Consider the following 27,555-nt stretch of genomic DNA (forward strand, 5'->3'; position numbering starts at 1 on the left):
GGTCTACATGGCTGAGCAAAACACTTCAATGCTTAGATGAATATAAAAATAAATCTAAGCAATCTTTCCAAATATGGACTAAAGCAATAAAATGGGGTTAAAAGGGAACAGATACAGAAGAAACTGGAGTGAAGTGACATTAATGGTGGGAGAGCTTACTTCAGGTTGTGGGAGAAATGTTTTGTTGGAGGAAGAAAGCATCGGCAGTAGGCAGCACATGTGCTGGGAATGATGGATTCAAGTTCTGGAGTGTCACAGAAGGAGAGTGGGAAAAGAAGCCTTGAAGATTCAGATTGGAAGGAAGAATTAAAGGTCAAGCAGAAGAGCCATTCTGAATGCTCAAGGAAGGGAGCTCCTTCCCACATTCTCAAAAGCAGCCCTCCTAAAATTTCAGAAAGCTTGCTTTAACTGCATTCCTCTTGCTGATGGTCCCAGGAAGGAGTCTGAACTCCCTTTTCACTCATATGTGCACTTGCCTGAAGTAGAAAGGAAGACTTTTTTCCTGCCAAAGCTTTCATCCTTGCTCCTCTCATGCTCTCTATCAAGTTAAATATCAGAAAGACTACAGTGTAGTTAGGTTAAAAACGTGACCAAAGAGGAGAGCCGGTTGCAGGTTCCTCCCTAGCATTATTTCATCTATTTCTTTGTCTTGTCCTCATGTCCCCCAAGTATTAGGGTTTGTCCTTGAGTATCTGTTATGGTTTGAATGTGAAGTGTCCCCCCAAAAGATTATGTGTGAGACAATGCAAGAAGGTTTAGAGGAGAAATGATTGGGTTAGGACCAATCCATCAGTAAATTAACCCCTTGATGGGGATTAACCGAGTGGTAACTGAAGGTAGTAGGGTGAGGCTAGAGGATGTGGGTATTGGGGGTGTGGCTTTGGAGTATACATTTTGTATCTAGCTAGTGGAGTCTGCTTCCTGATCATGTGAGCTGCTTCCCTCCATCATACTCTTTCCCCGTGAGGAATGGAGCCAGCTGTCAATGAACTCAGATCTCTAAAACCATGAGCCCTCAAATAAACTTTTCCTCCTCTATAATTATCAGGTCTTTTAGTCACAGTAGTGAAAAAGTTGACTTAAGCAGTGTTGGAAAGGTAGACTAAGTCAAAATGGTTTCTTAAACTGTGTCTGTGATATATCTGTCAAGTCAATAAATAAAATGAATCCACTAGGTGGGAGTGTGAACATGGTCACTACTAACAGAGCCCACAAAAATGTCTGCTGGTGCCCCAAATAGGTGAGGGGCTATGGTGAAATTTGGGAAGCCACAAATTGCAGATGTATGAAAAGACTGGGGGCGGGGGGAAGAGTTTTACTAAGGCACTGAAATGTCATTGTCCATTATCGTATCGAGTCAGTAAAAAATTCAAGAGCTTCTGCTTTTGTGAAGTCAGAATTCAAGGTTCTCATTTTAACCGAGACAGAAGAAAACTCCAGAATATCACTGTTCCTAAAATTTGGGTTCAACGAAATGTCTGAAAGGAATGAAATATTCTCTGCGTGGAGTTTCTGTCTAGATCCTGTATCTACCAGAACTGATGTGACCCTCCAAAGGTTACTGGCAGTAATGGAATACTCTTAGTTGTCAAAATTACTGGGGGCTGCTACTTGCATTTGGAACCCGGGATCATGGAAGTTAAATGGTCTATAATGTAAGAAGTCCTCAATGTACGTTATTTTTTTTTTCTTCCAAAATACCAAGAACACCCTGCATTGAGAAATACAAAATTCACTGGTAAAACAAACAAATGACAACAAAACCCCAAACAGGCATTTGAAAGAAAAAAAGCATCTGATTACAGACCACATTTTCCCACAAATCAGTGAAATCAAGTTTCCCCTTTAAAGTTTGCTTTCAAGGTCCCTTTCCATGACTGCTTTTTCCATTCCCTTTCCTTCCAAGGTGCCCAAATCTCCTTGATTTGACCTTGCACTAGATTGCTCGGGGTCTGTGTTGTCTTCTGAGATTTTCCATATCCTTAAAACACAGGATTCCAAGAAAGTGATGGAAGAAACAAACCTGTTCTGATTCAATTTGTGAGGAGCGGCCCTGTCCCAGTGTGTTTATATTTGGGCAGTCTGAGTGACACACATGTGAGTGTGGAGTTCTTGGCCAAACTGATGCTTCTTTTAATACTACTTTTTTTTTCCAGATTCCATCTGGAACCTTATGCTCAATGCTGACCTAGCTGCTGACACCACCTGGAGTGGCAGCCTGCACCTGCCTTTGTTCCCTACAACAGCTAGACATCTGGAACCTTCAAGTGCTTGATGTACTAAAATCTTTGCAGCAAATTCCAGTTGGAGTCACAAGATGAGTTAATACAACTGATCTCATTACTGCTTTCATTTCCTACTAATATACCAAACACAAGCCCCTTTAGTTGCCAGCCTTTCCAAATTTACTCATGCTTGTACTGATTTTGCACTGTCTCCCTGCTAAGCAATTATTTCTCATCCTTTCTCAGTTTGCTCTAAATCAAATTTGGGTACTGCCCAAAGGTATCATTTCCAAGGCACCCTCCCCCCTTAATCAGAGGTTGCAAATGCTTCTGCATCTTGCTTCTAGCTCTATATAGAGGCTTGCATTCCTCTCATTAGTCTCAGTGCTACATTTAGACTATTACTCTCCATCTATGTGCAAAGTCTCTTCCATTTTGGTATGCAAAATCTACCCACCACATCATCTTTGGCTACTTCTCTTATCATTTACGTGACTCTTAACGACAATCAAAAAAAAAAATCTAATACAACTTCAGTCTACTGACTATCTACCAATGTCAAAGCATCCTGCTAGGATACTATGGCTATACACTGTTTTATAAGGAAAGACCCATTAATTATGTAATAATGAACTTGTGGGTACAAAGACTAGGTTCCAGCTTTTCTCTATTCCACTTCAGCTATCATCCCAAGTAACTTTATGGTTTATGTGGACCATCTGTCCAAAATGAACTTCTATATCCAACTATTTCTACTCTGCTTCAGTAACATACCATGATAAACCTTCTTTGCCATCACATGAAACAACTCCATTTCTAAAATCGAAACTAGACTCTTCCACTCTTTGAAACTGATCTCTTGCTTTTTCATTCTCTTACTTCCATTAGACAAGTTCAACTTCAAGATTTCCAGTTCCAAGAAGCCACCTCCACCCACCTTATTTCCTCCGCTTCAGTAAGAATGGCTGATCTTTTGATAGAAAAAAAAAAGTAAAAACTGAGGGGTTATATGCCATTATAAATTTATGGTCTCCTGCTTCCTTATTTTCAGCTTGTTCTAATTCTGATTTCACTGGGATAAAACCACAGATATTCTTTTTTGTAGGAATCAGGGCACATATAATTCAGTCAATATCAAATAACTACATATATTATCTTTAATAAAAGAAAGAGAAACAGAAGAAAGTGCCAAGTTGGAGGGTAATCAATAAGGTAGGAGTGAATAACAAGACCTTTCAGATTCAGCCCGTTTTCCTTATGGGTAAGGGGTATGAATCTTTTAAGTCCCTAGGGAATAATATCTTCAGGATCATAAAGATGCCCTGTTTGTAATCCAAGAGGTCAAAATGTCTCGGCTGGATCTGCCGCCACTGTTGAGCTCTACCTAACACATCTGGCTCCGTCTCTCCTTCATTCTCATGCCTCACTGCATCCCAGTCAAGCTTACGCTTCCAAAATGCTTCTTCTTCAAACCCTCCATTCCCATATTCAATCTGTCCTCCCAGCTCTTCTTTCTGATGAATCCTTCCCATCTCTTTTTTCTCCTGAGACCCCTGAAGTTAGGGATTTCCCAAGAACTGGTCTTTGTAACCTTTCCTTGGCAATCTGTCCATTCTTCAGGCCTCTAGCTGCTTCTGAGGAGTTGCCACATGACTGGTGCCTCAGCCACCTGGGTTTCTAGGGTTCTAAACCTCCACCTATTCCTAAATGAATTCCTGGATTTGTGGACACTGACATGTCCCAATGCACACAAAGAACTTTTCAGTCTGTCACTTTTATTTTCCCCCATGTGTGTTAATGGCATTTCCAACTATGAAAACCAGGTTTGGATGACATTATCTTCCCTTTCTCAGTTCTGCCTCTTTCCTGTTGCAGAGCACATGGGCAAAGGATAAAAAGGAGATTGAAGGTCTGAGGGTAAGACAGGCTCTTTTGACAGTCTTAATCTGGCCTACTTCCAGAGACAGAGTTCTGATGCTTTTCTTGCTGAAAATTCTCAATGGCTTTCTCTCCAATGTTCACGAAACAAATACAAACTTCCTGAACTAGCATTTGAGGACTTCCAAATTCCCAGTCCCATGTCACCTACTACATCTGAATCAGGTGAACTGACAATCCCCAATGATAGGCATGTGTTTTTTGTTTTAAAATCTGGTTAGGAGACATCCCCTACTCCCATGCCTATATTCTCATGGCATCACAAAGCATTATCTTCTCTGCAGAGTTATACCTATGCAATGGAACTCTGGTGACTAATGTATTTTATGTACCAAATTATAATTTATTACACAGGTATATTTTTACATTATAACTTAAAGTTTATGAGAGCAGAAAACTTATGCTTTTTCATCCAAGCTGGGAATGGCATGTTTGCCAAAAACACGTTGACTGACTGATAGACAATCAGATTACAAGAGATTTCCTTACTCTCTCACCCATAAGGGTCACTGTTTCATTGATGAGCCAGAATGGAATAATCAAATGAGAACAGATGCTGACATAATAAAGTGATAACGAGGTTTTTAAGTCCATTTCAAAAGTGTTTAGATTGCATTTCTTATTATCGATGATATCATTCATTTAGCACTTCTCTATCAGACACTATACTGATATGTCCCCCTAGATTATTTAAGTCAACCTAACAACATAACCACTTTACAAGTGTGGACACCAAAGCTCAGAGGAGTTATGCAATTTTAATAACAGTGAATATCTAAAGAACAGTCATTATGTACCACTGCATTACAGTCACTGTTTAATCCTTACAAAACCCTAGAATGTGGGTACTAATATGCTCCCTACTTGATAAAGGGGTGAGGCACAGAAAGGGTAAGTGAATGCCCAGTGCCACACAGTTTCTAAATGAGACACCCAGACCTTGAACTGAGGGCTGTCTGAGGAGTCTGTCTTCTTTATCACGATGCCAAACTGGATCTCTTACTCCAAGATACTGACCTTACCAATAGAACTGAATTCATGTCTGCTGTCTCTAAAGCTCATAGTGATGGTGTTGATAAAAATAGCTTGAAGCCCTTTCACATGGTCAAACAACATTGAATAGTAAAAAAATCATACAGCACAATGCCAGGGAGAACACCCAGAGTGCTGAAGCCAATAAAAACATTTCTGCGTCCAGTGACTGCAATACTGGAGGGAGTGATCATCAGCTCAAAATGTGAAATAAAAGGGGGAAAGTGGTTAAAATCCAAGGTATATCATATGTCAGATTCCCTCCAAGCTATGTGGCTCATACGCGCCAGGTCCTCCAGTCATAGACTCAACCTGTGGTAGTGTTGAGTGATTGTCCCTGAACAAGGGCATGCAGCCTTCAGCTTAGATCTCACTGTCACGGGTCATCTCTGACAAAGCAAGTACTTTTGGCCAAAGAACTTTGAACTTGAAAATGGAGTTTGCTTATTCCCTCCTATTGCTGCCTTCTCACTCCCTGGCTCACAGCCCAACGGCTGGAACAACAGAGTGCCACGTTTGCCATTTCCGAGCTGATGGTGGGGCACCTTGGCTCTCTCTCTTCTCTCTGGGTTGTTAGCAAAGAACATTCTGGGACAAGACAAAATGGCTGACAGCTCTATTTAAGGTAGATCATCAGGCAGCTGATGACAGCCCTATAGTTAGATTTGCGTATCACCAGTGCTGAGAAGCTCATGAGCCTGAACACATGGGACAGCATGCAGGCCAGCAGAGCTCAAGGTCCATGTTCAAATGCAGAGTAAACTCCATAACCATTTGCTGCTTTAAAGGGGAAGATATGTCCTACCCACTTGTCTTGAACATCAGGCTCTATTTTAGGGAACTGATAAAGTTAGAGCTACTTGCTAAATATAGGTAAAGACATGGATGTCAACTTAATCTGAAGCTTTACCCCAAATCATCTCTTCAATAAAAAATAAGTGGGGGCCAAGGACAGTGGTTCATGCCTGAGATTCCAGCAACTCCGAAGGCTGAGAAAGGGGGACTGCAAGTTCCAGTCAGCCTCTACAACTTAGCGTTTCACTCTCAAAAAATAAAAACAAATGTCTAGGGATGTGACTCAGTGGTAAAGCACCCCTGGGGTCAATCCCTAGCACCAGGAGAAAAAAAAAGAAAGAAAGAAAATGGATGGGCTTTTTGGATTGATGAGACAATCTGCAAATTATTTCACAGAGATTAATGGCACTGGTCACCTATTTCATATGTTCCAAATATGAATAGTTTTTACTATTTGCATCTTTCAGTTTTAAGAGTCTCCCCTTTCCCTATGAATCCTCAGTGCCTAACATAGTACCTGAGCACTGCACAGAGAAACATTTATGAACTCTATGAAAAGAATCATATTCTGAAAACTAATCATATTAACAAAAAATGCTTATGCATAAAAATTACACAGTAAAGATTTCTCTTAAAGGACTGATGATATTTGCTTCTATAGTGACCCTTGAGACATTCCAATTTTTAAAATTTTTTTAAATATTTATTTTTAGTTGTAGATGGACACAGTACCTTTATTTTTATGTGGTGCTGAGGATTGAACCCAGTGCCTCTCACATGCTAGGTCAGTGCTCTACCACTGAGCCACAACCCCAGTCCCACATTCAAATATTCTTAATCCTACTTTATAAATTATAAACTTAAGGTTTTAGATTAAGTTTTTGGGTAAAGTTTTAGAATGAGGTCACACCCACAACTTCACAAATATTTAGCAAGTAGCCCAACTTTATCAACTAAACGTGTATAACCAGTCCAAAGTCCAACTCTCCAAGGATGAGAGTCAGCTTTTTGAAAAATTTGTCATTGCTTTTAGTTTTAGTTTAATTATCCCTTTGGTATTTCTTTGTCTTAGCATCTGTCAAAAATTTGGAATGGCTACTCACCTATCTCTGGATCCTTAATTATTGCAAAGTGCAGTAAGAGGGAAATTTCATGAGACCAAGAATCAAAGTTGATAAAGCTTCCCTTTCCTTTCACACTTTCATCATTTGGCTTGTGAAATACACATTCATGAAATACACATTAATTTACTTTTTTCTCCTATGCTCTGGAAGCTCCTTCTGGGTCTCATTTCCCCCTCTCTAATGCTGGGGTAGAGAGGAATGAATCCTTAGGTGCTCTTCTTTCCTGCACCCTTCTCTATGGTGGTTTCATGACTCAAAAGCTTTGTATAGCTTACAACATATTTGTCTCCCCAGATTAAACCTCTCCTCGGAATACCAGACTTACACCTCCACCTGCATATTCAATATCTCCACTTGGATGTCCAAGAGGCACCTCAAGTTTAGGATGTCCAATGGATTGTCTCCCCCAGGGGTGTTCCTTCTAACTCTTCCTCTACTTCAGGGCATGGAAACTCCTTTCTTTAGGTTGCTCAAGCAAAAGAAAGAAAATAAAAAATATATTGAAGTTATACTGATTCTCTTTCACTTCACATCCACATCACTGAGAAACCCTGTCCATCCTACCTTTAACATAGTTGTAAGTTGCACCAACTTATATCCTTACCACCGTCTACCAGCTCCTGCCATCTCTTGTCACAGTTACTGTAATCACCTCTGACTTTGTTTCTCACTTATGTCTCTACACATTGCCAGCGTCTTTTAAACCCGAGATCAATTCATTCCACTACTTAAACCCTCCAGTAGCTTCCTGTCTCATTAGGGGAAAGGTAGAATTCTTATCATACCCTACCAAGTCCTAAGAATAGACCAGCCTCCAAATGCAAAATCACCACGAAATACCACCTCATACCTGTTAACATGGCTATTACTTAAAAGAGAAAATGGGTTGGCAAGGATGTGGAACAAAGGAAACTCCTGTACACTTGGTACATACCAGTTACCATTCCCAAGGTGGGAATGTAATATTACAGCTATCCTGGAAAACAGATTTTTTAAAAAAAATTAAAAAAAAATACAGAACACCATATGATTCAGTAATCCTGCCTGAGTACGTATCAAGAGGAAATAAAATAGTATGCCAAAGGAATATCTATACCCATATATTCACAGCAGCATTGTTTATAGACAAGATACAAGTTAACTTAAATGTTGACAGATGTTGGATAAAAAAATCTTTCTCAGACATAAGAATATCACATGTTCTTGAAAAAGGAAATATTGCCTTTTGTATCAACATGGACAAGAGGACATTATGCTAAGTAAAATCAGCCAGATGTAGAAAGACATATACTACATGATCTCACTTATATAGATTTAAAGTGGTCAAGATCACAGAAACAGTACCATGGTAGCTGCCAGGGTTGGGGTGGGCAGAGCTGTTGGCCAAAGGGTCAAATTGCTTCAGTTACACTAGGATGAATAAATGCTAAAGCATGTGACTACAATTAACAATAATGTACTGTGTACTTGAAAATTGCTGAGAGTAGATCTTAAATGTTCTCACCACACACAAAGGTAACTCCGTGAGATGGAAATGTCAATTGCCTTGATCGTGGTGATCATTTCATGACATATGTTTATCTCAAAGCATCAAGTTGTATCTCTTAAACACTTCCCTACAATTCTCCTGTAGCGCTCTTTTGCTTGCTTAGATTCAACTAAACTGACCTCTCCCTTGGAACTTGAACTTTTGAAGGGTGATCCTTCCTCCAACTCTTTGTTTTACCCACATGCTTTTCTCCCAGAACCTGCAGCACTCCCTTCCTCACTTCCTCTAGGTATTATCCCAAAGGTCACCTTGCCAGAAAGCCTTCTTTCATTGCCCAATATAAAAGTAAAACCCCATTCTCCTGATGAATTCCCATTTTGTTCATCTGTCTTCTTTTGAAACTAGCACTTACCCTCTAATAACATATATTTCTTATATCTATCCCTCCCATTAAAATGCAACCTCTGTGGCAACTGCTTTGTTCCCTGCTGTATCCCCACTACCCAGAACAGTGCCTGAAACATGGTGGACACTCAAATAGTCACTGGATGGAGGATCAGTCATTTTTCTATTAAATACATTGTCACAAAAAGTTGGGGATTTATTTTCTCTTTTATTCCTTTACTGGAAGTGTCCAAACAGTCCTTGGTCCCAGCTAGAATTACATACTTATGTTTGGGACTGAGAAATAAAAGAGGCACCCTCAGTCTCAGGACCCCTTCTGCTCCAGTTGCAAAAAGTTTCTGACTTTTCACATTGACAAAGGAAGCAGAGACTGGAGTTTGATTGCAAAATGTACTCAGCCTCCCATGGCTATTCCCTTTGGAAGTTTCAGGGAAACAAGCAAAAGGGAAAGTTTTCCCTAAATTGATCAAGGAGGCATACAGCCATTAGGGTTCACATATGCAATTAATTCTCCCTCAGGCAGACATGCTGCTATGGGATGTGAACAAATGCAGTGGCCAATGACATTTCCCTAGAAATAGCTGTCAACTTATTAATAATTTCTCTTCCATAAAAAGGAAAAAATAATTATATAGCTGGTACCAGGGAATTTCAGGCTCTACCTGAGGCTTTCTAACTATAACATTATAACTTTGTACTCTTCTCTCCCATCCAATCAGAAAACACCAGGTGAATGACTACACCCAGCTAAATGCACACACTTCTTTGATTTCTTTCTGCTTTAGATACATCAGCCAGGAATAAGAATGAATGGGAGCTATCTGGCATACTATATCAAATCCTGATGTTCACTGTCTAACCTCAGAGGCAGCAAGGACTGGTGGTAAAGTCATGCCAGAAAAATTTTGGTCTCTGATCTAATGTTGCTCTGAACCTTATTTTTAAAAAACTTATTCCTAGGACACTTTAAGTGCCCAGCTTCATATCCGAAATGCATGTTCGTGACTTTGTCTTATCTCGTTCTCTTAAGCACTTAGCCCCAGAAGCAGAAGAGCATCCAGGGCCCTACGGAATGAACTTGAAAAATTATACAGTGGTACTTATGTTTGCGTGTCATCAGATCTATAAGTCAATTTCTCATCTTCTGTCATTGGTTCTGGGACCTGTGACTCACAAGATGAAGCATAATTCTTTTTCTGGGCCACACAAGTCATCCAAATCAACACACTACTTTTCGTCAGATCTTCTAATACATAGACTCCAGGAATGGGCCTCAGTATGTCCACTATTTTTTTTTTTTTGTGGGAGGATAACTAAGCTACTGAGATTCTTTCTACTTGTAGTACTTTTAAACAGGGTGCTTTAAAGAATTTCCTTTTTTATGTAAAAAAAAAAGTAAAGGACACTAAAATAACCAACAGAGGGGACTTTCTGAATATTCTGTGTACACCAACCCTCCAAAATAGTGACAGATGTAAAATTTGAAAGCAAGAACAAAGCACCAAGCAATCTCCATACCAAATCTAATAGCTTAGGAACACTGTGCCTTTTTCAAAAAGAATTCCTGATGAGGTTAGTGGATTTTAATGAAATTTATGGGCTGACATTCAGCTGGGTAAATCTTTGGAAATGAGGTCACGTACAGGCAACAGGAAGGTTTTCATAATTTAATGGTACATAAAGCCGTATGAATTACCTGTCCAGGACTAAGTTCCTTAAAAAGAATTACCCATTTCTTCTACTTCCATTCAGATCTAAGTCATACATTCATTCAGGAAATATTTGTACCCTCAATTAAGTGCCAGACTGTCTTGTGGCCTGGGAGTGAACAAGACAGCCAAGGTGCCTGCCTTCCTGGGGTTCACATTCTAGGAGGACAAATATTTCATGCACTGGCTCCAACAGGCTTTGCATAGCAGTGACCTACAAAGACAGTGATATAATTCAGGGCACTGAAGAAGACAGTGACAAGAACACAAGGATGTTCAAGTTACTTCTCTTTCCTTCCTGAAAGCTTTTCTGCCCTAGGCTGAGCCACTGTGAGTTTCTATTGAAGAACTTACACCTCAATATCGTAACTCTTGGGTTTTTTATTTAAATCCCCCCTTCCAGATGTTTAATGCATAGAAGGCAAGGAATACATCCTGTTCATCTCCAGCTTGGTTATCTTGTATCCCCAACATCTGCCCTATGGAAAACATGCCATGGATGTTCAATGAATAAAAATAATGGTTAGGAGAAATAGTCGATCAGTATGGTATGTAAAATTGGAGTAGAAACCTATAGACTAAAGTATCAAAATTTTGTTAGGAATTAAAATTAGGAACTTTCCAGGGTTATAAGACATACCTCCTGAGGAGAACAAGGACCAGCATAACTGAGACAAATGCCAGGAATTCTCAACTCATTCTCCTGGGCAAGGCTCAGTTAGTATATCTAGTTCCCAAGGATAGTCTGGGGTTATAAGTTGGATATTGTGTGTGGCAACTTCCTGTATTAAAGGTTGTAGTACAGAGAGGCTCTTCTCACCCTGTATCAGTGAATACATAGCACTTAAGGAAGGGGTGCCAGCAGAAGCTCAGATCTAATGATTCCTCCAGGCACTGATTTAAACACTGTGTATTTCCTAGACTCCTAAAAATTCTCTCTTGTTATCTTTATATCCATTCTACAGGTGTAGATCTTCAGGCTTGGGCTCACATGTTAAGTGACTGCCCAAAGTGAGATGGACATTTCTTTTGTTCACTCATTATTCATTAATATATTTTTTTTGATCGAGTGTCCATTACACACCATGATCTTGAGAACACAAAAATGTGTCAAAGTAAAGCCACAGATACTACAACTCCCAAGGTCTTGGTGGCTTCAGGGTCAATGCCAAGGTCTCTAGCACCTTGGCCCCCACAGCTCTACCATCTCCTGGGAAAGTAGCTGGGCAGAATTACAGGTTCCTGCCACCTAAGAAGCCCCACGGTGCCCTCTCCAGCCTCTAGGAGCATGCCTTTCCAGGTTTGGCTACTTGACCTCACCTGTCCAAGCCTCATGGCTATTCGTAGAACCATCCAAACTTTTATCCCTAAGTGACTTTGGGAAATAAGAGTCTCAGCTTCATGCTGGGGAAAAGGATGTTCCAGATCTTTCAGATAATCCCTCCACATACTGGTAAAGGGGGCAGAAAGTATCTCATTTTTCTTCTATTTTTTTCTGATTTTTGTCTTATTTCCATGAGTCTATAGGAAAAAAAAAACTTATCTACTGTAAAGCAGTGGGACACAGCCCCATGTTGACATAAAAATCATGGGAGCACTTTTAAGAATATACTGATGCTTGGGTTGGGTTTGTAGCTCAATGGTAGAGCGCTTGTTAATATAAAAATCACATGTGTGAGGCACTAGGTTCATCTCAGCACCGATTATAAATAAAATAAAGGTCCACTGACAACTAAAAAAAATAAAATTAAAAAAAATAATATACTGGTGCCTGAGCCCTAGCCCAGTCCAAGCAAATGGGAATCTCTGGGGACAGGTGCTGTGTTCAGGTATTTAAGAGCTCCCTAGATGACTGACACAGTGGAGAGAGGGGACTTCCCAATAGACCCAGTTCAGTAGTTCCAGTGGGAGAAGTGAGAGAAGGCTAACAGATATTCTGATACAGGTATGGATCACAGGGGAAAACAAGTGAAATCTGGGTGTAATAAAAAAAAAGTAGTAGGGGAAAGATCCAGCATTAGGTCTTCATTTTCCTTTCATCAAGGCTCCAAAGCCACCACTAACCCCAGACATGCCAATCACCAAAGGCTCTCAGTTTCCTCTCTCTTATTAGGTAATTCCCTCTAAAACAGAACCCAATTCATTTTTCTCTTCTTCTCAAAGCCTTTATAATACTTCTCCATGGAATACATGAGGATATCCGGACTAGACAGGGAGACGATCTGGCAGTTTTAAGTGAATCAACAAGAATTAATACCTCACAGATGCCTCTGGAACTAGGAAATCATAAACTTACAATGGACTGGAGGTTTAAAACAGAAGCCTTGCTGTATTAATCAGGGTTCTTTAGAACAACAGAACCAGTATGAGATAATACACACACACATAAACTGTCTTATGTAGTTATGGAAGCCAAGAAGTCCCACAATATGCCATCTGCAAACTACAGAACCAGGAAGGCTGATGATGTAACTCCTGGAGTCTGAAGTCCCAAGAACCAAAAGCTCTAATAGCCAAGGTCAAGAGAAGACAAATGACCCAGCTCAGGAACAGAGGGAAAGAGAATGTGCCTTCTTGTTCTATCTGTGCCCCTAGCAGATTGGATGATGACCTCTCACATTGGTGAGGATAGATTATCTTACTGAGACTAGTGATTCAAGTGCTAATTTCTTCTAGAAGCACCACCACAGAAATAATGTTTTCTCAGTTATCTGGGCATCCCTAAACCCAGTCAAGTTACACATAAGAATCAACCATCACACTAGCCAACCAACTACCAAGTATTTATTGAGTGTTTTCAAAGTACCTGGCTCCACCTATGCCAAGAAACTTGCTGATTATTCTTTCCCCAATTCATTCCCAAATTGCTGTGCCAAGTGCAAATAACTTTCAGATAAAACTATTTTGAATGAATAACATTCTTTTTATTCCCTGAAAACAAAATGGAAGAGCTGTATAACTGGGAATATATGAATCTTCAAATGCATCTGCCTGTTGTATAATGGTAGATATTGGAGACTCTAGGTCTCTCCATTCCACCACAAACTACATTTTCTTTGCAGTAGCAGGAGTTAAAATATGTAAACAATGTTACATAGCTAATCTATGTCCACCTTACTTTTTATTTAGCACATTTTTTTCCCTTCTACATGGAAATAGAGCAAGAAATTTTAGTCTTTTTTCCAAAATGTGGGAAAGTGGATGGGTGGTACTACACCATGTTAAACAATGTGTAAGTAAATATGTTCCAAGAAAATTTATGAAATCATAGTTATCTATAGGTACCTATCCATATGTTTAACACACACAAAATGCTAGTCATCATGCATTTTTTTTTAAAGGTACATGGAATTGTGAACCTTTCTCTTTATAATTTTAGATTATAAATCCCTGAATCAGTTTGGAACTGAGCATCAACATCTACTCCTTTTAAATAAAGCTGATCAAAGGTAAAGAACAGTCCTTACTTTTTCATAGCTGCAAGTAATTGGCACTCTGATGAGTTCTGATTTAAGATTGGCCCACCGAAAAAATATACGGACAAACCCCACCAGAAACAGCTGAAAGCAAAACTCATCTCTACCAGCAAACCCCCAAAAGGTGCTCATGACCTCATTTGCATGCTCTGTCCCTACCATGTTCTTTTGTGCAAATATACCTCTAAACCAATTCAGGGGATGGAATAAATGGAGTTTGTAGAATCAGTGTTTGGAAGTGAAATACCTCAGTAGTCACTGAATTCAAACCTCCCAGGAGTTCAAAAGTTTAAAATGTTCTGTGAGAGGAGAAATTCATATGCAAAGCTCCAAAAGAAAACATGTAAAAAGTCAACAGAAAGATACACTATCTTGCACACTTCCTTTCTGATAAAAAACTTCTGTCATATCCTTTCCTGCTCTGCCTACAAGCAATCTGTGTCCATTAACTAGTTAATCCTCTTAGCATTCTGCAAGATCAATTCTTTAGGCTTTATTATAATTATTTAGCCTGAAAAATTCCAAGCAGAAAGGAAATTCATTATTCACCCTCTGGTATGGGAGGTTTGATATATGGAAGATGGTAGCAATGTGTTATCCACTGAGATCAGAAAGAGACAGAATAGTCCTAAAAATAGAGCAAAAAAGATTGAAATGAGATATGAGAGGATTTACTGAAAGTGAGGGTTAAACATTCTTATAAATTATCAAGATTGGATCACAGTTATTTACACACAATACAGAACTCTCTCTGATGGTTAAAGTGTGTATGATTGGTATTCTGTAAAAATATACTGTATGTAAACAGCAATTAAAAATGGTTCTATTTGGTCAACTTACCCAACTTTTTAAAAAAATATTTTAATTAGATATTTATGATAGCAGACTGTACATACTGGCAGCATAACGTTTCATTTCTCCGATTGTACACGGTGTAGCATTGTACCATGTGTACAGTCATACATGTACCTAAGATAATGATGTCCATCACATTCCACCATCTCTCTTACCAGCATCCCCCCTTCCTTTACTTCCCTCCACCTTGCCAAATCAAAGTTCCTCCATTTTTCCAATGCCCTGTCCCCCCATTATGGATCAGCATCCACTTATCAGAACATTTGGCCTTTGGTTTTGGGGGGGATTGGCTTACTTCGCTTAGCATGATAATTTCCAACTCCATCCATTTACCTGCAAATGTCATAATATTCTCTTTTAATGCTCAGCAATATTCCTTTGTGTATCTATACCACAGTTTCTTTATCCATTCATCTATCGAAGGGCATCTAGGTTGCTTCCACAGTTTAGCTATTGTAAATTGAGCTGCTATAAACTTGATGTGGCTGTATTACTATAGTATGCTGATTTTAAGTCCTTTGGTTATAGACCAAGGAACGGGATAGCTGGGTCAAGTGGTGGTTCCATTCCAAGTTTTCTAAGGAATCTCTCCATACTGCTTTCCAAAATGATTGCACCAATTTGCAATCCCACCAGCAATGCACAAGTCCCCACATCCTTACCAACAAACTTCTAGAATTAATAGATGAATTCAGCAAAGTAACAGGATATAAAACCAATACCTATAAATCAAATGCATTTCTATACATCAGTGATGAATCCTCTATAAAAGAAATTAGGAAAACTACCCTGTTCACAATAGCCTCAAAAACAAAAACAGCAACAACAACAACAAAAAACCAACCACATTGGGAATCAACTTAAAAGAAATGAAAGACCTCTAGAATAAAAACTACAGAACATTAAAGAAGTTGAAGAATATCTTCTACAGATGGAAAGCTCTCCCATGCTCTTGCATAGGCAAAATTAATATTGTCAAAATGATCATTATATCCAAAGCACTATACCAATTGAATGTGGTTTCAATTAAAATTCCAACATCATTACTTATAAAAATAGAAAAAGCAATCATGAAATTCATTTGGGAAAATAAGAGACCCAAAATAGCCAAAACACTCCTTAGCAAGAAGAGTAAGCAGGAGGCATCACTATACCAGACCTTAAACTTTACTACAAAGCTACAGTAACAAAAACGGCATGGTATTGACACCAAAACAGACTCATAGACCAATGATACAGAATAAAAGACACAGAGACAAACCCACATAAATACAGTTATCTTATACTAGACAAAGGAGCCAAAAACATACCTTAGATAAAAGGTAGCCTCTTCAACAAATGGTGCTGGGAGAACTGGAAATCCATACGGAACAAAATGAAACTAAACCCCCGTCTCTCACCATGCACAAAACTCAACTCAAGGTGGATCTAGAACCTAGGAATTAGACCAGAGACCCTGCACCTAATAGAGAAAAAAGTAGGTCCAAATCTTCAACACATGGGATTAGGCCCCGACTTCCTTAACAAGACTCCTAAACATAAGAAATAAGATCAAGAATTAATAAATGGGATGGATTCAAATTAAAACGTTTCTTCTCAGCAAAAGAATCAATGGGAGCAAATTTTTGCCACACACACGTCAGAGCACTAATCTCCAGGATATATAAAAAGAACTTAAAAAACTTAACACCAAACAACAACAACAAAAAAAAAAAACAGCAATCAACCCAATGAATAAATGGGTTAAGGAGCTGAACAGACACTTCTCAGAAGATATATAATCAATCAACAAATACATGAAAAAAAATGTTCAACATCTTTAGTAATTAGATAAATGCAAATCAAAACTACTCTAAGATTCCATTTCTTGCCAGAATGGCAGCTATAAAGAATACAAACAACAAATTTACCCAATTTTAGTATTATTACTCATGCACTAAAAAATTTGAGGTCCATGAATGCATAAATTATGTATAAGGTTCCCTTCACTGTTTTTAGCAGGGAGTTATGTACAAATAAATAAGTGAGTTTTGATAATGTACTATGGTTACATAAAATGTTAAATTGGTAGAAACTGGATAATGAACACATGGGGAATATCTACATTAATATGCAAATTTTTAGTCCAAAATTATTTCCAAATAAAAACCTGAAGTAAAGCTTCAAAAAAAAAAATACTTATCCTGTTCGTTGTTTATAAAGATAGACATTTTTGCCTAATACTTTTATTTAGGACCAATATCAAGAGACTCCATCTCTTGTAACAATGTGACAAAGCACATGGATGACCACGTACAATATTATCTCTGTTATCTGTTCCTGTAGATAATTACTTTTACTTTAGGTTATGAGTAACCTTCCATTTGTCTTACCCAAGGGGACAGTTTCTGACCTTGCTTTATTTGACTTCTGTATGTGGCAGCAACACACACTGAACCTCTTCCTTCTTTTGGAAACCTTTTTTTTGGACCTTCTAAGGCAATGTCCTGTTCTCCCAATTAGCTTCCCCTCCTCTCCCTTGTCATACAGCCTCTTGCACCTTCACAACTGGGTTTCCTCCATCCTGGCTCTGTCCTCAGCCTCTATTCTTCTCAAATTCTTCACCAAGTGACTGGTCCACGTCACTGGTTTTAATGCAGACTTATTTATAACTCCTAAATCTTATCTGGGATTCAGTTCCCTATTGTTAAGATAAAGGATGTTGATCCTCTCCATTTGGATGCCCCTGACTCACTGCAAGTAAATTAATACAGAATTCCTGCTTTTTTCTTTTCTAGAATTATTCCATATGCATTTCCTATATTGTGACAGCTATCATCATTCTCCTCATATTAGTGGAGAAATCTGAAGTTGTCCCCAGCTCCTCTTTTACATATCTAATTAGAATTTCCTTAACTTCTCCTAGTCCCACCACTGCCTCAGAATTACTGTACTATCTTCCTCAAAGAGCCCAGCCTTATATTCCTCTCTTCTCAATCAGTCCTCCATGGTTATGATCGTGAGATATCTGAGAAGACAAATCTGAGCACCTCACTCTATTGCATAGACGTTTCCATGGTTTCTCCATAACTTTCAGACTTTGTGGATGAAGTCCAAGTTTTCCCTTCTGGTTCCTACCCTCTTTTCCATAGCCTCAATTCCTACCCCCTTCCCCACCCAAATGCTAAATTTCAGTAACTGCAGAAGTGCCATGCTCTCTCTCATCTTTGAGTCTTTGCACATGAAATTCCTTTGGCCTAAATGCTTGTTCTATCACACTTCTTATTTTCTAACACTTGCCACATACATTATCTAATCCACCACTGTGCTTCCATAGTACTCCAATGCATACCTGTGTGTGTAAGTCAGCTTTCCACTACTATAACAAAATACCTAATATTCAATTTGAAGAAAGATTTATTTGGGTTCACGGTTTCAGAGATTTTAGTCCATTCTCAGTAGGCACCATTGTTTGGGGTCTGTAGTGAGGTAGTACATCATGGTAGGAGTGTCAGAAGAAACTGCTCACCTCATGGTAGCCAGAAAGCAATGAAAGAAATGGAGAGGGACCAGGGTCCTAATATTCCCTTTAAGGGCACATCTCTAATGACCCGACTTCCTGTCAATCAATCTCCATCTCTTAACGGTTCCATAAACTCCCAATACCACCATGAGCTGGAGACCAAGCCTTTAATACACGGGCCTTCAGAGACTACTCATAGAAACCAAGGACTCAGGCCCTGCATTTGTTACCTTGTACCTTAACTACCATTTTACCTATCTGCCTCCATTCTCCTGGTTATAAAATCCTTGAAGATACAAACTATGCCTGATTCATCTTTGTGTGTAGGACAAGACTGGGCATACAGGATATGACCAGTAAATGCATAACAACTAGATGATTGAGCTTAGCTGGGCCAGAGTTTCAAGTTTAAACTTGGTGTGTTATAGCAAAGTAGTCAGAAGCTAATTTCTTTCTTTTTCTTTCTTTCTTTTTTGTTTTTTGTTTGTTTTGTTTTAGTCTAGGCCATTGGAGAGAAAAGATAGAAAGAAAGAAAAGTCCAATGTTACTGTTATGGGTTGGATGTGAGGTGTCCTCCAAAAGCTCACGTGTGAGACATTGCAAGAAGGTTCAGAGGAGAAATAATTAGGTTATAAGAGTCTTAACCCAATGATATAATCCCCTGATAGGGATTAACTGAGTGGTAACTGAAGTGGTAGGATGTAGGTGGAGGGGGTAGAAATGGGGGCCCGGCTTTGAGTATATATTTTTATCTGGGGAGTAGAGTCTCTCTCTCTCTCTGCTTCCTGATCACCATAATGTGAGCTGCTGCCCTCAGCCACACACTGCTGCCATGATGTTCAGCTTCACCTCAAACCCTGAGGATCGGAGCTGGCCTTCTATGGTTGGAGACTTCTGAAACCATGAGCCCCTGAATAAACTTTTCCTCTTTTAAAATTGTTCTGGTCAGGTCCTTTAGTCACAGCAGCAAGAAAGCTGACTAAAACAGTTACCAATTCCAAGGACCCAATGAAAAGACAAATGTATGTTTGATTAACTGTTCTTCACCAACTGAGTCAAAGGTTAATCGTATTTTTATGCAGTCTGAGTTCCTTTGTTTATAAATTAAGTGTTTTCCCCTCTGAAGCCAATACTTCTTTTAGAAAGAATATCTTCATTTCTTTTTCTTTGGACAGAAAAATCATGAACTAAAGCCTGTGTGTTGATCGTTGCAGAATCACAAAGACAATGCAGTGATACCTGCTCATTCTCCAAGCACAATCAGATTTGTGGTATAGCAAGCATATAGTCAAGATCTACATACAGATACGCTTTTTTTGTTTAAAGGGAGACTAAATTGCCACTATTTATACTACACCAGTTGGCCCTTTTTGCATTAAATCTACAGAATTGTCACAGCTATACTTTATATTTCTGCTTTTTTATAGACAAGCAGTATGTAGGACTTTCTCACCCAGGCAGTCATTGAAACAGATGTCTCTTTCCGCCATAAGAAATGATAGACATTTTATGAACAGATTGTTCCAGAATAGGACTACAGTCATGTATTGCTTAACAATAGGGATATATTCCGAGAAATGCATTGTTAAAAAATTTCACTGTGCAAACATTGTAAAGTATATTTAAAGAAACCTAGAGTCTACTATATACCTTGGCTATCTGGTATAGCCTATTGCCTACAGGCTATAAACTTAAACGGCATGTGACTATATTAAATATTGCATGAAATTGTAACACTGGCACTTATGTATCTAAGCATACATAAGTGCAGAAAAAAATTGTATAACATCTGTTTCAATGATTGCCTGGGAAGTCCCATAGATTTATTGTCCATAAAAATGTAGAAATATAAAATAAGACATGACAGTTCTATAATTTTAACACAAAAAGAACAACTATGCAGTATAAAAATGCTATACCTTGAAGTATATGTTTCAAGACTAGAAGTTGCTGTGGGCGAGTGAGTAGATGTGAAAGCCTGGGACATTTCTGTCCTCTATACTATAAACACTTCACTCAAGCTACACTGAATTCATAAAAATGTTTCTTTGGTAAGTTTAGTTTACAGTAACTTTTTAAATTTAAAAATTTTCAAAACTTTTTTACTCTTTTATAATAGCACTTGACTTAAAACACAAACACATTATATAGATAAAAAAATATTTTCTTTCTTTATGTCCTTACTGAATAAGTTTCTTCCCCTGCACTCACCCCCAATACTGGAAATTGAATCAAGGGCCTTGTGTATGCTAGGCAAATGTTCAACTACTGAGTTACAACCTCCAGCCCACTACTTCTTATTGTTGTTGTTGTTTTAAGTAAAAAAAAAATTAAAAAACTAAAGACACATTAGTTGAGGCCTACAGAGATCAGGATCATCAACATTACTCTCTTTACCCCCACCCTCTTGTCAATTCTACAGGGGCAACAAGATGTATGGAGTTGCCATCTCCTGGGATAATAATGCCTTCTTTTGGAGTCCCCCTGAATGACCTGCTGGAGGCTGTTTACAATTAACTTATAATATTATATGCATATATACTCTAAAATGATGAAAAATATAATAAATATGCAACCCAGGAGAGTTGTTTATTCTCAAGTAATATGCACTGCACATAATTGCATGTGCTACACTTCCCTATGACTGTCTGTGCAGTAGATACACACCAGCATCACAAGTACATGAGTGTTATGTGACAACACAGATGGTTATCACATCACAAGGCATTAGGGAATTTTCAGCTCCATTATCATCTTACGGTTTCACTGGTAGACCCCCTTGAGGTATTCAACAGGAGGAACCAAGATGCTACTGTCTTTGTTTAAATCCAAATGACCTAAATTACTCTTCAGAGATTATTAATCCAAAGCAACAGCTTGCTTTAGGAAGTTAGAAATGAGACATTTCTCCTTTAACTTCCATCTTGCAATGAACTGCCAGCTCTCTGGGTGACCACCAGACTGAACCCCAAAATAGGAAATATTCCCTTTCTGCCCCCACTCATACCATAACCAAGTTTACTAAAAATATCAAAGAATGGGAAGGATCCCACTTTGTATACCAGTTCTAATTTTGAGCAAGGCAAATAAGCACAGCCGGCTGGCAAAGTCTTCTTCCAATATCAAATTCTGTTTAGTTACTGGAGCACAGAGACCCTTTCCTGTCCTTCAATCAGACTCCCAATACCTCAGTTTCATTAAGTCAGCAATGGTGATTTAGCAGAAAAAGCACCAGGATGAAATTCCAGAGACCCCATTTTGCCTACCAATTAGATTACTCTGACTGCTTGGTTTGGGGCAAGGCCCTTACTTCAACAAGCCTTATTTACAAACCGAAGATAATAACATGCAAGTCAAAGACTCTTTTGAGAAGTTACATAATCATACATGCAGATACATTCACTAAACTATAAAGTGCAATGGGATCATTAACAAATATTAACCCAAATTCTTATCCTTTATTTTTTAGTCTCACAATATGGCTTGGGGACCTCATCTTCTTTCCTATGTAACCCCCAGGGTTCTCTGGAATTGACCTTTGGTCTCTAGATTTTCTAGCCGTTCTTCCATTCCGCCAATTTGTGACAGGATGCTGCAAGTACCATAAATGTACCCCTAACTCTGGTGTTAATACAGACAGAACTACACAGGCAATACAGTGTATTGTTGGGAATCAATCAGGAAAATGGAAACTGTTACTACTTGGAAAGGTTGGCAAGGCGGGGGGGGGGCGGGGTAGAGTAGGGTGCCAATTTGAATAGAGGTAATGACAGTCCCTGCTATATTCTGGGGGAAAGGGGAAGATAGTTACCATTTATGGAATACCACCTGTTGCACTATTTCTGTGGCAGGTACTTCATAAAACTGGTAAGACTCAGTATGTTATTTACTCAATGCCACAAAGTGGTGGTGATAATGGGAGACTCTGGAATGGATTAACTTCTGCCACCACCGAGTTGTTAGAAGCTCCCTGAAGTGTGCCCAGTAAGAACCACAGGACATCCTATTTCTGCTTCTTTCAGTGATCAGCAAACTTCAGAGGATGGGAATGGGCACTGGAACTTGTAAGCTGGAAAGACTAACGTGCCCGTCTTGGGACTGAGAGAATCAACTTGAGTTGGACACCACGTACCCTGTTCTCTGTGGTTCAGAGCATGTGTTCTGCACGTTTTTTCTTTCTTGCTTTTTTTCCATGGCATATACACGTGAACTAGGTATGACCAAAATACATTTACTTGCCATGAAATTCATGAATCTAGGACTTAGTGTTTCTGCAAACATAAGGATGATGCAGAGACTGCCATCTAAATAGAGGCTACCTAGTAAGTCCACAAGCGCGCATTGTATTTAAAAAGAAACCCACAAACTCAAGTTCTTCTAAATCAGATCTAAAGAGCAGGGAGTGATGGGGCTCTACCCAGGAACAGACAGTGCAACTGTGCCCCAGTTTCACCTTAGCACTCCAGACTCTGAACGATTGTGTGCAAACACCTGACTTAGGGCAGCCTCAGAAGAGGGCAAGAAGCAAGATGGAGTGCTTTGCTGCATGCAGAGCTATAGAGCATGAGCCTTAGGGCTCTGTGGCATCCAGTCCCAGTCCTTCCCTTCTCTGCCTCCTGGTTTTTAGGAATCAATTATGTTATAATCACTTGGTTGCATGCTTGTTTTCCCAAATCAAGTACAGCCAATAAAGAATCATTTAGCAGGATGTTTCCTTTGTCTAAAAGCATTGTGGAATCTCAGATTCTTAGTTAGATTCCTGAGCCCACTCAGCTCCCTGTAAGACCCTGTAGGTGAGGGATACCCCTGGCATTCCTCCATGTGAATATTACTCCTGCTATGGCTTCCAGAAAGTCACTGCTACCAACTCTTCTTTCTCTAGGTCTTAATGCTTCAACTTCAGTAACGGAAGAGAAAAGTAGATTGAGAATTTATAGATACTTTGCTCTTTGGTATGGCAGGAAAGGACAGGGCAGTCCCAAAGCAAAAATTCAAAATTTATATTCTGCCTCATCTGGACCCAATTCTGTGTCCTCAATTGTCTTCGTCCCCCTTCTTTTCACCCTCCCCAGGATTTCAGTCCTTTGGGCTCCCCCCTAACAGAGTACCTTGCTTTCATGCCAGCATGAGCACCCTATCTTTGAAACAGAGATCCATGCTCCAAAATGTCTGACCTACTCCTACACACCTTGTCAAAAATTCCATTCTTTTGATGGTATTGCAAAAATCAATCTGATTAAACTTAAGGGAAATGTCAGAACTCTTCCAGTTTTCATTATGGCATTTGCGTTATTTTTAAATTCAGTATGGGAGTACACATGGCACTGCTGCATTTTAAAATATATTACTGAGGAAACAAATGTATTTCTGTAATGCATTCACATCCTACCCCATATTCTGTCTACAATGTTTGTAGACAGCCTGTCAGATAGCCTGCAGTGATTCCTGCCTTCCGGGGTTCACATCCCTCTGCGATCCCCACTCCTTGAGTAGGGGCTGTACCTTGGGGCTTGCTTCTGATTAAAATAATGCAGCAAAATTGTTGTGATATTATCTCCATGATTAGGTCACAGAAATTGAGGGTTCCTTGCTTCATGTTCCTTCTTGCCAACTTATTTGCTCACCCTGGTGGCAGCCAGCTGCCCTCTGGTGGGGCCCATGTGGTCAGGAATGGACATCTCTGGCTAACAGCTAGTGAAGACCAAAGTCCTGCCAATAGCCAGGTGAGTGGGCTTTGGAGTGATCCACAAAGAGACTACAGCCCATGCTGACACCTCGATTCAGCCACATGAGGCAAAACCTGAGCCAGAGGACCCACCCAAGTTACCCCAGATTCCTGATCCACAGAAACAGGGGAGATAGTTTGTTGTTTGAAATCACTAAACTCTGGGGTATTTTGCAATACAGCAATAGACCATTACTCTGTATCAGAAACTTAAGTATTGAAACTCTCCCAGGACAGTATTTTTGGGTCCTTGAGTCACAGATACCTAACATCTGTAGTTCCACTTCCTATACTGAGCCTGTGGAAGGCCAAGATAACAGGTTATCACATTCTCACCCCGTTATAGACAGCCAATGCAAACCAATTTGTCCTTGGAGCTGTGAGAAAGGAATTATCACCGCCACCATCTTTACCTAATGGGGCCCACAGTCAGCTTACCATGGTTCCACTCCCAACTCTGATTTGCTTCAGGAGCCCAACTATACTGAAACAATGCAACAACAACAACAAAAAAAAATCGATTTCTGGCTAAACAGCAGCAAAAGGCCCCTCATTACTTTGTTACCATCTGTGGAAACTCCTGCTCATGCTTTTTATTTTATGCACATTATTTCATTAGTGCTCAGCCATCCTGACATCTCGATTTCAAGGCTCTGCCTTTACTCCCTTCTTCAGAAATTTCCGTTCATTTCTTCAAGAAATCTACATTAGTTTCCTCCAAACAGGTGGGATAACTCCCAGGAAGTCTTGAATAAGCACTTTTAGGGTTCTGCTCTTGTTTAACAAATGGATCTTTCAGCGGTAGTCTGGGTTGCCTCAGGACAAAAGGTACAGGTTAAGTACCCTAAGTTCAGAAACCCCAAATTCATTTTGGATGGTCCAAAATCCATTTTTGAACAACTGATGCAACACCACAAATGGAAAAATTCCACACCTGACCTCACGTGATGGGTCACAGTCAAACACAGACATTCAACAGAGTGGACTCAGCATCTCCAGGGGGAGAGACCCTTCTTGTCCCCTTCAGTGCAGGTCTATCTTCTCCCCCAACACCACAGATTGTCCACATGGGTGACTCAGACAGTTACATGTTCACCTTCCAAGGAGTCAATGTGCACAAACTTTGTTTTATGCACAAAATTATTAAAACATTATATAAAATTATCTTCAAGTTATGTGTGTAGGGCATACAGGAAACAAGTGAACTTTGTGTTTAAATTTACGTCTCATTCCCAAGATATCTCATTATATTTGTAAATATTCCAAAATCTAAAGAAATCTGAAATGCATCAGGTCTCAAACATTTCAGAAATTATTCAACCTGTGTAATTCTGTTCTTACTCCAAGTAAGCATGATTCATATCTAAAAAAGGAAGAAAAGCAAAAATCTATCATGGAACTCAACTCTCACTTCTAGATAAGGATGGGAAACTCTCTCCATGTTCTCTTGGAGTTATTAGCCAGGTAGATTTGTGCTTCCCTGAGAGCAGCCGCCCATGGTAAGCTCCTCAGTGCAGGGCTCTGCTGTCTCTAGACTTAGTAACCTGGACAGGGTGAGCAGTGGGAACCTGAAGCCAGGTCAGGATGATGAAAACTTTCCCCAAAGAATTAGCTTGGCTCATTTAATTTCACTGTAAAAGATATGCAAGTTGAAAGTAAGTATAGTGCCAGACCATTTTATATCTATTAAATTAGCAATACAAAAATATACTTTTATTATCATCCTGGCTTTGTCACTAATTTAGGGACCTTAAGCAAATTACTTAGTCTGCTGCATATTTTTATATCCTCATATTGAGGTTTTATAGAATCTAACACATGTAAGTGTACACTAAATGGTACTGGTTATGATCATCTACTGAAAATAAATGATTTGACTAAAATTGGGACCTAAGCTGTTGGACGATATGCAAACAGATGGTAAAAATGGTCAATAATCTGTGCTGTTCAACATGGTAGCCACTAGTCACGTAGGGCTATTGAACATGTAAAATGTGGCTAGAATGAGTGAAGAACTGAATTTTTACTTTACTTCAGTTCATTTAAATTATGAAGCTACATATAGTGACCTCCATATTGGACAGTGCAGTTTTAGAGGAATCTATCATCCAAAAGGAGACACAGAAGTCTCCTGCCCATCCCACAGGGAGCACAAGGAGTCACCAGTCCTGACCAGAGAATACTGCAAAATATAACCTCCCGCTCTTGAGTATTCCAAGAGCCCGATATTGCTCAGAGGATAACATTCCATAATGCACCTGAGATGTATGTGGAGAGGAGTCCTTTCTGACATACTATGAATAGGATGTTCAGTTCCAGTTCTAAAAAATACTGGTTCCTTTGTACACAGTTATCCTTATTCTCTTTTTGTCACCCTAATAGCTACTGGCAGAATGAATTCAGGGTGTTGGCTGTGTAAAGGTAATATGAAAACGGGGATTCAAAGTAATTAATAGCAAGTTCTAAGCAATGAACAACAGATTTGCTTTATTAACACACTATATAAGTTAAAAGATATCTCCAACTGTATATATTTCACCTTATCATTTACTAGGCACTTATATATGGCAGTCTAGACACTAAAATGTCAAGTTAAACACAGCCTTTGACCTCTATTATAGTTCAGATATGAGACATCCCCCAACAGTTCATTTGAGACAATGCAAGAATTTTCAGAAGTGAAATTAGATTAGATTATGAGAGTAGTAGCATAATCAGTGGATTAATTCACTGATGTGGATTAACTGGGTGGTCACTGTAGGCAGGTAGGGTATGGCTGGAGGCAGTAGGTCACTGGGGGTGTGCTTTGAGGTTTATATTTTGTCCCTGGTGAGTGGAGCTCTCTGCTTCTCTGTTGCCGTGTTCTGAACTGCTTTCCTCTGCAATGCCCTTCCACCATGGATGTTCTGCCTCATCTTGGGCCCAGACCTATGGAGTCAGCTGAACATGAACCAAATATCTGAAACCACGAGCCAAAATAAACTTTTCCTTCAATTTTTCTTGTCAGGTCTTTTGGTCACAGAGGGGGAAAAAAATCTGACTGAAACAACCCCATTTCTCCATTCTAATCTGGATTAGGGATGCAAGCCAAGAATCAGGGTACAGAGTGATAAATACATCACAAGGCAGCAAAGTCTGAAATCAACAGCATTTGTTAGAGCTGGAGCAAAAAGTTTTCTCACAGCCAGAGGCAGTTTAAAGCTGTGAGAACACTCTTGAACTTGTCTTCTACAAGGTAGGAAGGGAAAGAAGGATAACATCTGTTAACAGTATTGAAGTG

The 27,555-nt window shown here is 39.4% G+C and overlaps 1 protein-coding gene across 1 annotated transcript in view; it reads right to left on the reverse strand.

Moving 5' to 3' along the window:
* Ryr3 (ryanodine receptor 3) overlaps nt 1-27,555 on the reverse strand; it is a 517,407-nt gene that overhangs the window by 366,796 nt on the left and 123,056 nt on the right. The gene's annotated exons all lie outside the window — the stretch shown is intronic.

The sequence above is a fragment of the Marmota monax genome, unplaced genomic scaffold, assembly GCF_021218885.2.
Source record: "Marmota monax isolate L192 unplaced genomic scaffold, Marmota_monax_Labrador192_F-V1.1 WCK01_AAM20220418_F8-fsc00001, whole genome shotgun sequence".
NCBI lineage: Eukaryota > Metazoa > Chordata > Mammalia > Rodentia > Sciuridae > Marmota > Marmota monax.